The sequence below is a fragment of the Rhyacophila brunnea genome, unplaced genomic scaffold (genome assembly GCF_057557595.1).
Source record: "Rhyacophila brunnea isolate RB1 unplaced genomic scaffold, BYU_Rbru_1.0 scaffold_16, whole genome shotgun sequence".
NCBI lineage: Eukaryota > Metazoa > Arthropoda > Insecta > Trichoptera > Rhyacophilidae > Rhyacophila > Rhyacophila brunnea.
In genome coordinates this window covers 882,597-897,511 of record NW_028232816.1, presented here as the reverse complement: position 1 = coordinate 897,511, position 14,915 = coordinate 882,597, and the positions used below count along the sequence as shown (strand labels likewise).

The 14,915-nt window shown below is 34.7% G+C and overlaps 2 protein-coding genes and 1 long non-coding RNA gene across 5 annotated transcripts in view; 2 read left to right on the top strand and 1 right to left on the bottom strand.

Moving 5' to 3' along the window:
• The window catches only part of LOC147074107 (uncharacterized), a 404,768-nt gene that overhangs the window by 110,596 nt on the left and 279,257 nt on the right, over positions 1–14,915 (top strand). The window lies entirely within an intron of this gene.
• LOC147074109 (uncharacterized) overlaps positions 1–14,915 on the bottom strand; it is a 287,538-nt gene that overhangs the window by 62,551 nt on the left and 210,072 nt on the right. The gene's annotated exons all lie outside the window — the stretch shown is intronic.
• On the top strand, positions 1,132–7,181 carry LOC147074121 (uncharacterized). The gene is made up of 3 exons (XR_015070251.1): positions 1,132–1,354; positions 3,744–3,896; positions 5,168–7,181. It is a non-coding gene; the product is annotated as an uncharacterized LOC147074121 (long non-coding RNA).

Sequence of the window (14,915 nt, the reverse complement as noted above, 5' to 3'; positions counted from 1 at the left end):
TTTTCTGACAACTAATTAGTGTTGCCAGTACTTAAAATTAATTCATAATATATTAGTCTCTAAAACAGAAACATATTTGAAACGTCAACTTGTTATGAAATTCTAACCTCCTATCGTGGTCTACAATAATACAAATTTGACAAACTGTCGTATTCATTCATTTAAATATACAAAATATAAAGAATGCTTCATAAATAGGTAGCCATTTAGTTAATTTATAAGATTTATAGGTATGACAAGTTTTTAAAAATTACTTTTGATTAGAGCTTTTCATAATTATTGACCACTTGTTCATGTCGACAGTAAGATATTGTGACTTAGACGACAATCGAACACATTAAATTAGTTAGGTAATATAAAGATCATTCCGGGTTGATTTAACACAGTTTGTAGTTTAGAATCTCCGTTACAAAATATAAATAAAATTAAAATAAATTCTTTGTCTGACATAATAATTATAGTAATGATATTAAATCGAACTTGCATAGAAAATAGTGCTGGATTTTGAGTTAATAACACCAAAAGCGGCGTCTTGTTCGCGTATGGTTACTTATGAATAATAGGTATTGATTATTAATCTATAATACATATAATTCAAGTGAACTCCTATGGTGTAAATATCTAACATATTAATATGAACACCTCACGATATATAAATGCCAAATAATGCTTATCAACACTTTGACAGATTGCCATTAGTCTATGGATCGTCCGAATTGGTTTGACGTTTCATGTCAAACCATTTCTGATGGTCCGAGAACGGTTTGATTTTCAATGATACACTGAACCAAACCTCAAATCTCAAACCATTTCCGGTCAACTACAATTTGTATGTATATTGTCTATGGTTTAATTTGATTTGTTTCGTTCATGTTGAAAGAAACGAAAGCAGTGATGCCAACCGTACTATAATTACAGTACAATACTACAATTTTGATTTCGCGAAAAATGTAAAATACTATAAATTTACGCTAAATATACCAAAATACTATAATTTTAAAGGATTCAAGACGAAAAATGTTCATGTACTATATATTTTTCAGAAATACTATACTTTTTACGCATTTGTACTATAATCAGCATAATATATACATATCTATCAGCTATAATCAGCAAATATGGCAACACTGCGCTACAGTGATTTTTTATTGTCGTTGTGTCAGTCAAAGTGGTCAGTCACAATAAAATTATTAACCTTACACTTTGATTTACGGCTTAAAATCGTACAATGGACGTGAAACGCGAATCTGATGAATGTTTAACTGGCGCAGAAAAACAGAGTTGGTTTGATGTGCCAATAGTCGGTACTGACTGTTGCGATATAAAGCAAGAAAATGTCAATTGTGATATTATGGTTAGTTTTAAACAAATTTCTTTTCTATTGGGAAATTCAACGGTTATGCCCCGTTTACACGTACGTGGATTTACTGCTGACAGTAGGTACGTATTATCGCGGCCATAACAAATAAATTCACGTGTAAAGCTTCTGAATTTTCACGCAATAATAATAATTGGTACTTACATGGAGGTGCGAATGCGCAGCGGAATGAAAGTGGCGAAACTGCCGGAAAAAATCTAACTACACCGCGTAGACTCATTTCGAGGTTACCAGATTTGTCAACACGACCTTTCAAATAGTAACATAAAATGTCAACATCCCGTCTCGCTGACTCTTAAAGAATGAGATTGGCGAGACAGCCAGCACTTTTATGTGTAAACAGTTAGTATCGCGATAGTTTAAAATACACACTATTAATTGGTGCAAGTAAATCCATGGACGTGTACAACAGGCGCTATTACATATTATTACGAGTACTTATAACTTGTACGTATGACAGTTCGCCGTGAGCTGTCGTACCGAAAACACATTGCTATTATTTAGTCATCATCAGCCTGAATCTATCCACTGCTGGATGAAGGCCTCTTCAAGCTGTTTACACTTCTCTCGGTCCCGTGAATTGCGTTGCCACGTACTTCCGCAGAACGTTATCATTTCATAGATCCAGCAGCCTCTAGGTGTACCTTGCAGACGTTTTGCACTTCTTGGATACCACTAGATGACTAGATTTGGAAAACGATTGTCTCTTCTTCGAGCTATATGTGTCCATCCCATCTCCATTTAAGGCTTTTCTTATTCCTCTTTTTGTTCATTCGCATTATGCCCAGCATGCACCTCTCCATACCACGTTGTGCGACCCTTAGTTTCTGGATCTCTCTTTTACTTAGGGTCCATGTTTCACACGCATATTATGTGATCACGGGAAACACACACTGATTGAACACTGCGCTTTAGGCAGAGTGGAAGGTCACTTTTGAAGACTATTTACTATTTAGTAATGATAGTAATTAAATAACGCGTTCATGGAGCATTGCGGACAGCAATGTTCCAAATTAATTCTAAGACTCAATAAAAATATCTCATTTATTTAAGCAGATACATGTTTACGATATGATTACCTATATTTATAAATAACTTCAATAGCTGTTTTTTTTTTTTTTATTACGTTTTTCTTAGCTCGTTTTATTTGTCCGGTGGTTTTTTGTCCGGTACAAATCTTGCATCGATTTTTTACTAACTTCCCGACTAGCTAGACATTTGAAACTTTTAGAATATATCAGAACACGATGCCAATGCATTCTTTTAATACTTTTAGCCATCTTTAAGGAGAATTGAATACATTTTCAGTTAATTCTGTTTTGTATGAAAAGTTATTTCGACACCATTATTGGTTGCTAGTCGTCTGGGGTCCTAGCAACTAAATTATTAATATATACGTGCGTTATAATGGAAATCAATATGACATGTCAAAATGACATTTCAGTATTATTTCTATCAAGTACAAAATTTTTGAACGTTTAAGCTAGTCAAGTAGAGTTTATATGATACAACAAAAAATTTAAAAACGTTGTATATAAAAAGTTCTTTTTATCTTGTAATTATTATATTATCTTTCCCTTGTGTTCAATGGTTTTTATTGCGTATTTAATTTCAGCGCGATACGGCGACCGGTTTCCGATACAACACCTCAAGGTGAACTATGATACGGCCAATTACATTCTTGGATGTGAGAAATTTAACAATAATTACGAATTTGTTAACTGCACAGGCAGAGATTTCGTTTACTGGTGATTAGCTAACAATGTCGACAGAATATTACCTATTATCACTTCCTGACTACGTAAATTTCGATTCATCTAAAGACATTAATTTTAGAACCACATTACGATCATATCACGTGTGAGCGGGTGAGCTTGTAATAACACAGGTAAAAAGTGTGCAATGTTGATTTATCCTGTAGCATGTTTTTAACTTTGTAAAATCTCCCAAAATGGACCAAACCTCTCACACCAGTTTACGCATTCACACCAGTTTTTTATTATCTCAAATTGTACACATTTTCTAGTTACATGTTCTTGCGTATGTTTGGTTTTAGCGGAGGGACTACAAAATATACAGGTAATTGACACATTGTTTTTGTAATTTAGCAGTTTTTATTATTGAATGTTCTAATTGTTATAGCTCGTGCGCTCACGTGAGATGATGGTAATGTGTTTCTAGCATAATTTTATAATTAAGTAGTCTGTTGGCATGAACCGAACCCTGATATTTATATCCACTTGATCAGCGTTGGTGCAGGCGACGTGAAAATCGACCACAGTCAGAAAACGACTTTTGAAGTTCTCTGCATGTGCTGAACGTGAAATGAATTCAGTTTGTAAAATAATAGTTTGTTGTTTTCCAGGATCCAGCCACTGACTTGACCATAATAAAACCTGAGACTGATGTTCACACAACTGACATCAAGCAGGAGTTTGATGAAGACACAATACTCCCAATAAAAAATGAGGATCCTCAACCCGGGTGCTCTTATTCAGTGTCTACACAGGTTGCCCAGGTAGGTTTACAATGCAAGCACCTTTAACTTGTGGCGTGGCCTTGGTGGTTGTGGCGATGAGAACGTTGGTGCCATAAAAACGCAAGTACGCGGGGTTGACCAAATTAGTACGTGGCACCGAAGTTCGCATTCACCCCGCCTTCTATTTATAGTTTCTCGTGACTTCAACCGCGGAGTCCCGCTCTTTTCCATGTACATTCACAATTACCCATACCTCATACACTCTCGCACTTTCAATCTAGCGATGAATACTTAACCTGCAATTTTAACTACACGTGCCCACCTATGAGTTATTACATCCACGTTATAATGCCGCATCCAAATTTGTCGTATGGACGTAGCTACGATCCTTACATGTAAACCGGCTCTCACATCAAAACTCGTCTCACCTTAAACGTTTCGAACACGTCGATGTGACGTCATAGTTATTCACAAAACACACGTTGCCAAATTGAGCTCCGAACATTGATCGAATGCGACTGTTTCGTTTGAAAAAAACATCTGGCTGTTGCAATCGACAAGTTGCATACTTCTCGGGCTCCGAGTCGAAGAGTCGAAGTCTCATACAAATACCTACGAATTGGTCATTTCTAACGGAAGAGCTGCTGGTGTCGACAGCATTTTAGGAACGCTCTATGACAATTGTGTCATTTCCGTTGCGTTCTTTAATATGCTCTATAAATGAGCACAGACAATAACATGTCAGTTGTCCAGTTGTAGGGTTGTATAAAACCTCTACAAGTACCAGTAGCGAAGGGTGGAAGTAAGCTGTTGAGATCCCACATAAATAGTTCACACTAAACTCTTTCAGTTTTACATATGTGTTTTCGTTGAAATGAGACCACAATTTGTAGAAAGTGTCAATTAGTTTTTAAAATTCAATTAAACGCTGCCTACCAAACCATCATTGTTGAAGTACGCCTCGGAGAACTGACACAAATAATTAATATTCTTAGTTCAATGAAAACAAAAGTATGACTGACAAAGTTTAGTATGCACTTTTTATGTTGGATCTTAGCCTGTTGACCACTGTCGAGTGTTTAGAGTGACCTTATTTTGTTGACCTGGGACCTGGAAGCCTGGGTAGCAGGTCGATTCCTAAAGATAAACCATCGCACACCCAGTAATCTTCCGCTAATATCGTTTGTCGAAGCTCAGTATACGGTTTCTCTGAACCTTGTAAGGTATCATGTTGTATCACCGTAAAGCAATACCGTTAGAACGCACGTATCGAAAGGGCTGAATAAAAAATACCATTCAATACATTTTAGGTTGTCGCTGCAAGCACCGTAGCAACTAGCGCTGTGGAAGTGTTGGAAACTAGAGTAACGGAAGAATTTCATGACGACATAAAAATAGATGAACAGGACTTCAAAAAAGAACTCAAGGATTACAATCATAAGTTTATAAATATACGTGGCTCTGGAAAATGTGATGTAATTCAATTGAACCCCGAGATTAATGTAAAGTTGGTAAACAGACCAATGAAAAAGGTCACTAAAAACTCAATGAAAACCTTTAAATGTGATGATTGTAACAACTCATGTATAAAATCGTGTTATTTGGAAAGGTTTAAAATGTCTCGTTCTGGTAAAAAGACATTTAAATGCGACGACTGCAATTTCACTTGTACTGGGTCTAGAAGTATGAAAAGACATAAAATGTGCCATTCTAGTGAGAAACAGTTTAAATGTGATGAGTGCAATTTCACTTGTAAAGGGTCTGGAAGTATGAAAAGACATAAAATGAGACATTCCGGTGAGAAGCAGTTTAAATGTGATGAATGTAATTACTCTTGTATTCAATCTAGCAACATGAAATCACACAAAATGATTCATTCTGGTGAAAAACCCTTTAAATGTGATAATTGTGAATATTCCTGCATAAAATGGTCGTCCTTGCGATTACACAAAATGACTCATTCGGGTGAGAAGCGATTCAAATGCGATAAATGTAATTACTCCTGTATAATATCGAGTAACATGAAATCACATATATTGATACACTCTGATGAAAAGACTTTTAAATGTAATGAGTGCAATTTCTCATGTAGAACATCCTATCATCTTAAATTACACAAAATTAGTCATTCTGGAGAAAAGCCATTAAAATGTGATGACTGTAGTTACTCTTGTATACAGTCAAGTTCCATGATATCACACAAGATGATTCATTCAGGAGAAAAAAGATATATATGTAATGAATGTGATTACTCAAGTATACAATTCTCTCACATGAAATCACACAAAATGATTCATTCCGGCGAAAAGCCGTACAACTGTCGTGAATGTAATTACTCGTGTATACGATCTTCAGACTTGAAATCGCATAAAATGAGTCATTCTGGCGAAAAGCCAATTAAATGTGATCAGTGTAGTTACTCATGCAAACGGTCGCAACAAATGAAAAGACATAAAATGACTCACACTGGTGAAAAACCTTTTAAATGTGAGGAATGTGATTTCTCATGCAGACAATCCTCCTACATGAAATCACATAAAATTATCCATTCCGGCGAAAAGCCGTATATTTGCGGTGAATGTAATTACTCATGTACACGATCTACAGATTTGAAATCGCATAAAATGAGTCATTCTGGCGAAAAGCCAATTAAATGTGATGAGTGTAGTTACTCGTGCAAACGGTCGAATGAAATGAAAAGACATAAAATGACTCACACTGGTGAAAAACCTTTTAAATGTGAGGAATGTAATTTCTCATGCAGACAATCCTCCAACATGAAATCACATACAATTACTCATTCTATTGAATCAGGACCCCATATTGAGCCTGTTTTGATCAGGAATAAGAAAAAATAAATAACTAATGCATATATACGACCGCCTGAGTTGAAGTTTCTTTATTATTAATGAATAATCATTCAACATGACCCATTTATTTAATACTAATATAAGAGGTAGGATGTAGAGTGTAGAACACAGACAAAAAAAACTATTGTGATCCGGCTCCAGCCAGCTCAGGGGTAGTGTTTAGCTAGAGGTCAAACTAATTAGAGGATCTCAGATTGATTGGTGGCAGCACTATGTGGTAGCACTCTACTATATATTAATCAAATAAAAGTCACTTTTACGTTGAACAATATTTATTGTTGCTTAATATCACAGCATTCCATGATCAAGATCACAGCATTTCAAGGTCACCGGAGTTTACTATATATAGTTTTTAGTAAGTATAAGTTCTATATAGTCAATAGGTATTTAAGTTTGTAGAACTTTATTAAATATTGTTCAGTAATAATAAATAAAAGTGTAAATTTATTTTTGGAAACTGGTTTTGTTTTATTTTATTAACTTATAAAGGGTTATAGTATATTCTATATTTTATTTCATACATTTATATAAAGTTATACTTAATAAAACTTATATTTTATTTTATATACTTAATGAAAAATTATTTATGTACCTATCTATATAATTTCTAATTTTCACCTATTTTGTAACAATAGTTTATAAAAGTCTGGTATTATTTATATAAAATCTAATTATCTTTTATTTTGTAAAACTTGGTTTTTAGTAAAATTTCATGAAAGTAATGTATTTATATATAACTTAATTTTAAAATTGACTTAATAATTGACACATTAAAATAATCATGAAATATTTACTATATTTTTATTTATATTTCGTGAATCCACGTAGGCATGCGTCACTTAAAAAAAGGTTGGAAACCACGCGTATGTTACTAGGTACTCCCTGTGGAGCTGCTGGTGAAGGTACTTGCGTCCGGAGACGTACTTGCGAGCAATTACTATTATGAGGTGATGTCACCGCTATGGGGTGATTCATCAACAAACACGGGGTAATACGTAAGTAAGCGCCCCTGGCTTGAAGGCACATGGAGGGCTTTCTATGCAAATTGCTTCGGAAGCAATTGCTAATATCTGTAGATATCTTTCACGGGTACGGAGAATATCGACGCAACTAAACTTTATATGAACAAGCTGGTGCTTTTATAGTCAATCGCACGGCTTTTTGGTGATAATGTCAGCAGGAAAAGCGACATTACTTCGTCCATCTCTTTCTTGAAGAGAAAACTGCGTGAAATTCATATAGGTGATAATTTACTAACGTAAATAATTATTTAGTAGATCGGGATTAATGTATTACGTGTTTACTTAGAGCTTCGCGTATGAACCTTTGTTATTAGGGCAACGGGTCAAACTAAAACTATAGATAAACGAGCGTAAAATAGATCTTGTAGAAGTACGTAAGTAATAATTGAACAAAATGTAATATGCAAAAGTAATTATATGATAGAATTTATTAATTAATACCTAGCTTTCAAATTAGCTATTTCGGAGAAAGTTTGCATTATTAGAAATGAGAAAATAAAGACATCGCGACTTGCTTCACATACTGTATGAGAATATGTTTGCATAGATCGTCTGGTTTTTTTTATATGAAGTTTTTTTTTCATAATTTCAAGATGTCTATCGATGAGCATACCAATCTGCAAGTTTTTTAGTTAGCGCCTTCATATGCTATAGTACATTTATTCAAAATAAAAAATATGAAGATAATTTAAATAAATAATTTATATGGGATTCAATCACATATAAATATTGAGTGTTATTAAAAATATAAATTAATTTATCTAGTGATTTTTATTTATATGTTAGTTCACTCATAAGACAATTTATTCAGTTAGTTAAGTCAGTTGAGATCTGATATTGTACCTACCTAAGTCTGTGTTTTAAAAATAGAAGTATTTTAAAATGTCTAGTTTTATGGGTTAAATTATAAATTGTTATGGGGCATAATAATATACAAAACGGATATTTTCAAAGATGATAGGTAGGTAATATATTTTGTGCGTATGTTACGTTTATAAATGTTGAGGAAAATATATAATTCAAACTAATTGCTTATTTTTTATAAACTTATCTTAACAAACCAATTGAGCTTTTGAAATTTCATCGATTCAGTGTACCTATTCATCTATTTTATATTACATACATTGGAACCTCGATTATCCGGATTACTCAAAACAAACACAAGTTACAGGATGGTTTTTATTTATAACAAAGAAACACTTTGGACCAACGTTGGTCGCCAGTTATAGTATGTTTTAGTTATAAATAGAAACACTTCCGGTTTAGCATTTAATCAGGGTTCACAGAAAATACTTCAAACGGTAAACGAAAACAGGTTAACAAGATAAGGAGACTCGCTCGACCAAATAACCGTATGGAAGTGCCAACGATTAGTTCAGTTCAGGTAGGTATCACATTTGACAATTCTCATGTGTGCGCGCCTATGTATTACTAGAAATGGATTTCGATAGTGTAAAATTAGTCTCAAAATTGAGGATCTAGAAGATCAAAAGAGTCAGGGCTAATCAGACTAAGCTGACTGACTGTAAGACTGTGAGAGATATCATTTACGGAGTCAACATAGAGTTAAATCCTAATTCGTCTACATAGTGTTCGCGACTTCCAGTCAATGGGAAGCGCCATGTATGGATATCTTTTCAAAGTTACGCCGCTAAATATAGTAAAATTCTAATCTGTATACATAGCGCTTGCGGTGTCGTTAATAGACCGCGCTATCTATGTGTCTTTTTTCGAAGTCATGCTGCTATAATCTGAAACTTTTATTTTCACAATTTAAATATTTATTTTTAATATTATCAATATGCCATCATAAAGAAAACGTATTGCACTATCATTACTAGACAAAAATTGATATAATCAAAGCTTTGAAAAAAGGTGTCTCAGAACATTTTTGTCTAATAAATATGTCGTAGGAACCAAAACCTCGAATAAAAAAAATGAAAATGAAGAACACAGTTAACAAAATTTTAAAAGTTACTTGAAAGCTGTGGGTGCAGGTTTGAATCCACGTCTGCCATAGTTATTTTTTCTATAAACCTGTGATCCCCAGAAAGCGCAATATCATAATTAATAAACGAATTACGTTGGATGTACTGGAATATGTTTCCTGACAGAGATACGGTCTCTAACCAGTATGTGTCATTTTATGTCTTTTGAGACCACTAGAACGCAAACACTTAAATGAGCACACTTCGCACTGATAGGGTTTTTCCCCAGAATGTGTCATTTTATGAGTTTTGAGATGACTTTGATGCGAGCATTGATATAAGCAAACATCGCATTGATATGGTTTTTCACCAGTATGTATCATTTTATGGTTTTTTAAACTATTACTTTGCGAGCACTTAAACGAACATACGTCGCATTGAAAGGGTTTTTCACCTGTATGTGTCATTTTATGTTTTTTGAGATTTCCAATGTGTGAACATTTAAATGGGCACATGTCGCATGCATATGGTTTTTCACCAGTATGTGACATTTTATGTCTATTGAGATCACCGAGCTGCGTGAATTTTAATGTACATTCATCGCAATGATGTGGTTTTTCGCCAGTATGTGTTCTTTTGTGTATTTTGAGATCTCCAGGGTCAGCGCATTTATATAAACAATCATCGCAAGCGTATGGTTTCTCACCAGTATGTGTCATTTTATGTCTTTTGAGAACATTGCAATGCGCACTTTTAAATGAGCAAACGTCGCATTTAAAAGGTTTTTCACCGGTATGTGTCCTTTGGTGTCTTTTGAGTACACATAGCTCCAAACATTTATATGAGCAAACGTCGCATTGGTATGGTTTTATTCCCGTGTGTATCATTTTATGTTTTTTAAGATTACCAATATGAGAGCATTTAAATGAGCAAATATCGCACTGATAAGGTTTTTCACCGGTATGTGTCATTTTATGTGTTTGAAGGTGATCGAGACGCGTGCATTTAAATGAACAAACGTCACAGTGGTGTGTTTTCTTATCATTATCTGTAATTCCATCTATTTTGAAATTAAGCACTTCTTCTTTGACATTTTGTTCGTCAATATTTATTTCTGAATTCTCTATTATTTCTTCATTTGTGCAAATATCAAGATCTAATGGTTTGTCACAACGATATGTCATATTGTCACGTGCCTTGGAGAATTCCAGGGTAGACGTCTGAAAAAAATATGGTAAGATTAATAATTTTAATGATATAGTCATTTATTTGCTCACGGCAAAAGATTGTGAGTGTTAGCTCGTCACATAGTATAATAGCCATAGTATAATAATATAAATAAAAAAAAATCGATTATCTATAAAACATGAAAAAGCATGCCATTACACCATATGTCATATTATATATTTCATAGTACATAAGTATTTTTTGTCGATTATAGTTTGGTTTGATAGGACTCAATGAATTTAAAAAAAAAACTAACCAAAACCATTTGTAATAATATGTATACATAATTCGAGGACTACAATTAAAAAGTGAGCACTATTTTTGTCGGATCGTCCATAATATACAAGCACCATCTACAAATTGTATTCGTAGTCCAACGAAAACAAATAAGTATGACTGACAAAGTTTAGTGTCCACTATTTATGTAGAATCTCAACATCCATCTTCATCCCTCACCACTGCAACCAGTTAAACGTACCTGGTGGACTGGTCTTCCATCAGAATACGAGCAGCCAGGTTGAGCGTCTTCATCACATGATGGTTTCGGAGAGTCTTCATCAACCTCGCGCTTTATGTGAACCAGCTGAAGGTCAATCTCAGGTTTGATATCAGTGATGCAAGTAGCAGGGCTCTAAATGAAATATAATAGTAAGTAATCTGTTATAGCTACTGAGATATCCGAGGTCCTGTGGCTAGCTCGGGATGTTGGTAGGACCCGGGTTTCACAAAAGTTAAATATTTAATAGAAATAGGTAGCAGTTAAATGAAAAGGTCTTGATTGTTTCGTTCAGAGAACGTGATTTTTATATTTTGGCCAGCGGGCCAGGGCCGGGCGGGGTTGAGGGCCGTGTTGCCTCTTTAAAATGGCGACCTTCAACTGACTTTTTTTCTATCGAACAGTGTTGCCATCCTTCCCGTACATACTTCTTATTATTAAATTCCTTTGGCTTTCGTCTCTTTTATTCGGCAAATTACATTTTTCTGAAATACTATTATTATAATTATATACAATTCTTACGTTCTAAGTACATGTTGAATATTTTGACAGTTAATCAGGGAATTTTGGACGTACGTACGCCCATTGTTGACTAGGAGGTCAGGTGACATGGTTATACCTAATAATCAATTTAATCTATCGGGAGAGGCCCAATAATCATGGGTATCACAGTACCTTCTTAAAACCTGACGCGGTTAATGTATTCAGTTAACCGATAATGGATTATAACTTAACATTGTTTATTTCCACAGCGCAGGCATACAAGGGGGGGAGGAGGGCTTTCCAGTCCAAAAACACAAAATAGTAAATGAAAAATTAGTTCTTTTTCTTCAAGTCTTCATTATTGAGAATCGTGACCCGGATGATGTCAAATTCTCGCCACTCATTCTACGACACGCAATGCCCGTGACTATTAGAAAACCCTCGTGCAACTACCTTAGGTATCCAATGTTTTCTTTAATTTTGCGATTCGGCATGTCTAAAAACCAAAACAACGCAGATGAAACAAAATGGGCTCTAAACTAAAAATTATGACTGTTAGTTATATGCAATCGCAGGTGAACACTTGTAGTTATACCTGCAGGCCAGGTATTTATCGCTAGATTTAAAGAGTGTCTGGGTATAAAGAATATACATATACAAGTGCAATAATCTCTGGTTGAAGCAATGGCATCAATATGGACAAAGCATCTGGAAAAAGAATGACAGTCACTTTTTTGTCGGGTCTGCCGAATGGCATTATCAGTTCTAACGCCATTACAATAAAGGTGATATTGCTATAAATTTACGATGCTTTTTGTCGGGTCTGCAAAATGGTACGGTTCGAACGGGTTGAACATTGACACTAGAAACACTGTTCTAACGCAATACAATAAAAGTGATATTGCTATAAATTCCCGATGCGATTTATCATAATGGAAATTTCGTGACGTCTAACCAGTGACGTCCCGTGGGGGTAGGCAGATTGAGCGTCGCTTGGGGGCGGCAAGTAACCCGAAGGGCGGCAAATCGAGGAGAATCATTAGGTATATAATATAGAAATAGCTACATAAACTTAGTAATAACGGTTGGAAACAAAATTTATTAAATAACATACAAGGTTTTACCGGACTGTTTTTTTTTATCGGGTTTGCGATATCTAGTTTACTTCCATTTTCCTTGGAGGTCACGTACTCTATGACCAGCAATGGCATGTGCAGATTTTCGAATTATAAGTAGGTACATACAAACCTAATTTAAAATGTATCCAAATATGTTTGCCCGTTGCTCGCGAGTTTTGGAAGTTGTCAGGTATATTGATAAATGCAGAGTTGGCATTTAAATTAGATTTAGTGGCATAAATTTTGTCAGTATTGTATCTATACAACACATTTCTTAGATATCTCAGTCATGAAAGGATGATAAAAAATACTGTATTGGCGCTGCCTAGGGGCGGCATTTTGTCTAGGGAGGTCACTGCGTCTGTCGTATACATGTGCGAATGTCGCTATGAGCGAATTTACATGCTAGCTACTGTATTGAGTGCGTTGTCCATTAATATTGTCATTGGGTTGAAGCGACGAGAATCTATAAGGAGAAGGCGTGGTAACTGTGGAAGTCAGTGGCACCCCGCCTCATCTCATCGCCTAAGAATATTTATATTAAAACATTTTTTTCAAAATGAACCCCACCCCAAACCATTCTCATGTGTGCGCGTCTATCTATTACTTAAAATGAATTAAATAATATATTATATTTGACTCTTAAAGAGCAACAAATTTACTCAACTGTTAACTTGGCAACCAAACACACGGTCTTGAAAATTCAACCTGCTATACCTTGTCGTATAGGTAGGTACTCAAAAAGAACACATTCATTGAACACATAATATATATATATATTATATTATAGATACACAATATAATATAATGTATTTATTTATGTTAAATGTATAATAATACTGCTTCATGAAGAGGTAGGAATTAATATTACATACGAGCTTAAAGCTCTTTCTTGTTCCCATATGATTACTTATGAATAGTAGGTAATGATTACTATGTTATAATATCTAAAATCCACCAATATGAAGATGTCACGATGTGTAAATGCCGAAGAATATTGTATTTATCATGTGTAGTTCACGCCCAATATGAAAATAACAGACACGAAAACGATACCAACATAAATGAATATCGATTTGATGTTAGGAGAGGTCTTGTCTTGACAGGTTGTCCTTAGTCATATTCAGGGACTTCAGATATTATGACAACTAAAATACCTAACGGGTAAGGAGTAGCAGGTTACTAATTTCGAGTAAGGAATGGCCCGGGATAAACTTAAATACGTGTCAAGAATACGTCACACATCGAAAACTGACAAGTGCTCTCGGTTTATGCACTGACGCTCGTTTAATATTGGTAGCTATATTACACACACTATTGCAGGTGCATAATGCGTGTTTCATTTTTGTAGGACACTCATACATTCAAAACCCTGCATCAAAGTGTAGTGTATTGAATATTGCCTATCGAAAGTATATTTATTATCAGTTGTTCTGTGCTCAGAATAGTAAGAGAAAAGTACCTAGTTTGATATTTTAATTCAAACGACATCTGGGCATCAGAACTCACTAGACTTTTGATGTAACAGATACAGCGCATTTATTCGATACACAAGGCTTCTATTGAGGGTAATTTATCATATTTATGTATTAAGGCAGTTAGTGACATTAAGTTGAGCTGAACTGACAAAAAGTGCTACCTACCTACCTATGTTTTAACAGCATCTGTCTTGGCTGTGTTAACTTTTATAACGAGATAGACTGTTTTGACGGCTTTTTTTTCAAAAACAGCCTTGTGTATGAATCAATGACATTATTAATGGACAACGCACTCACTACAGTAACTAGCAAGTATATTCGCGCATAACGACATTCGCACATGTATACGTGGACGTCACGTAATTTCCATTATGCGATATGACGCATCGGGAATTTATAGCAATATCACCTTTATTTTAATGGCGTTAGAACAGAT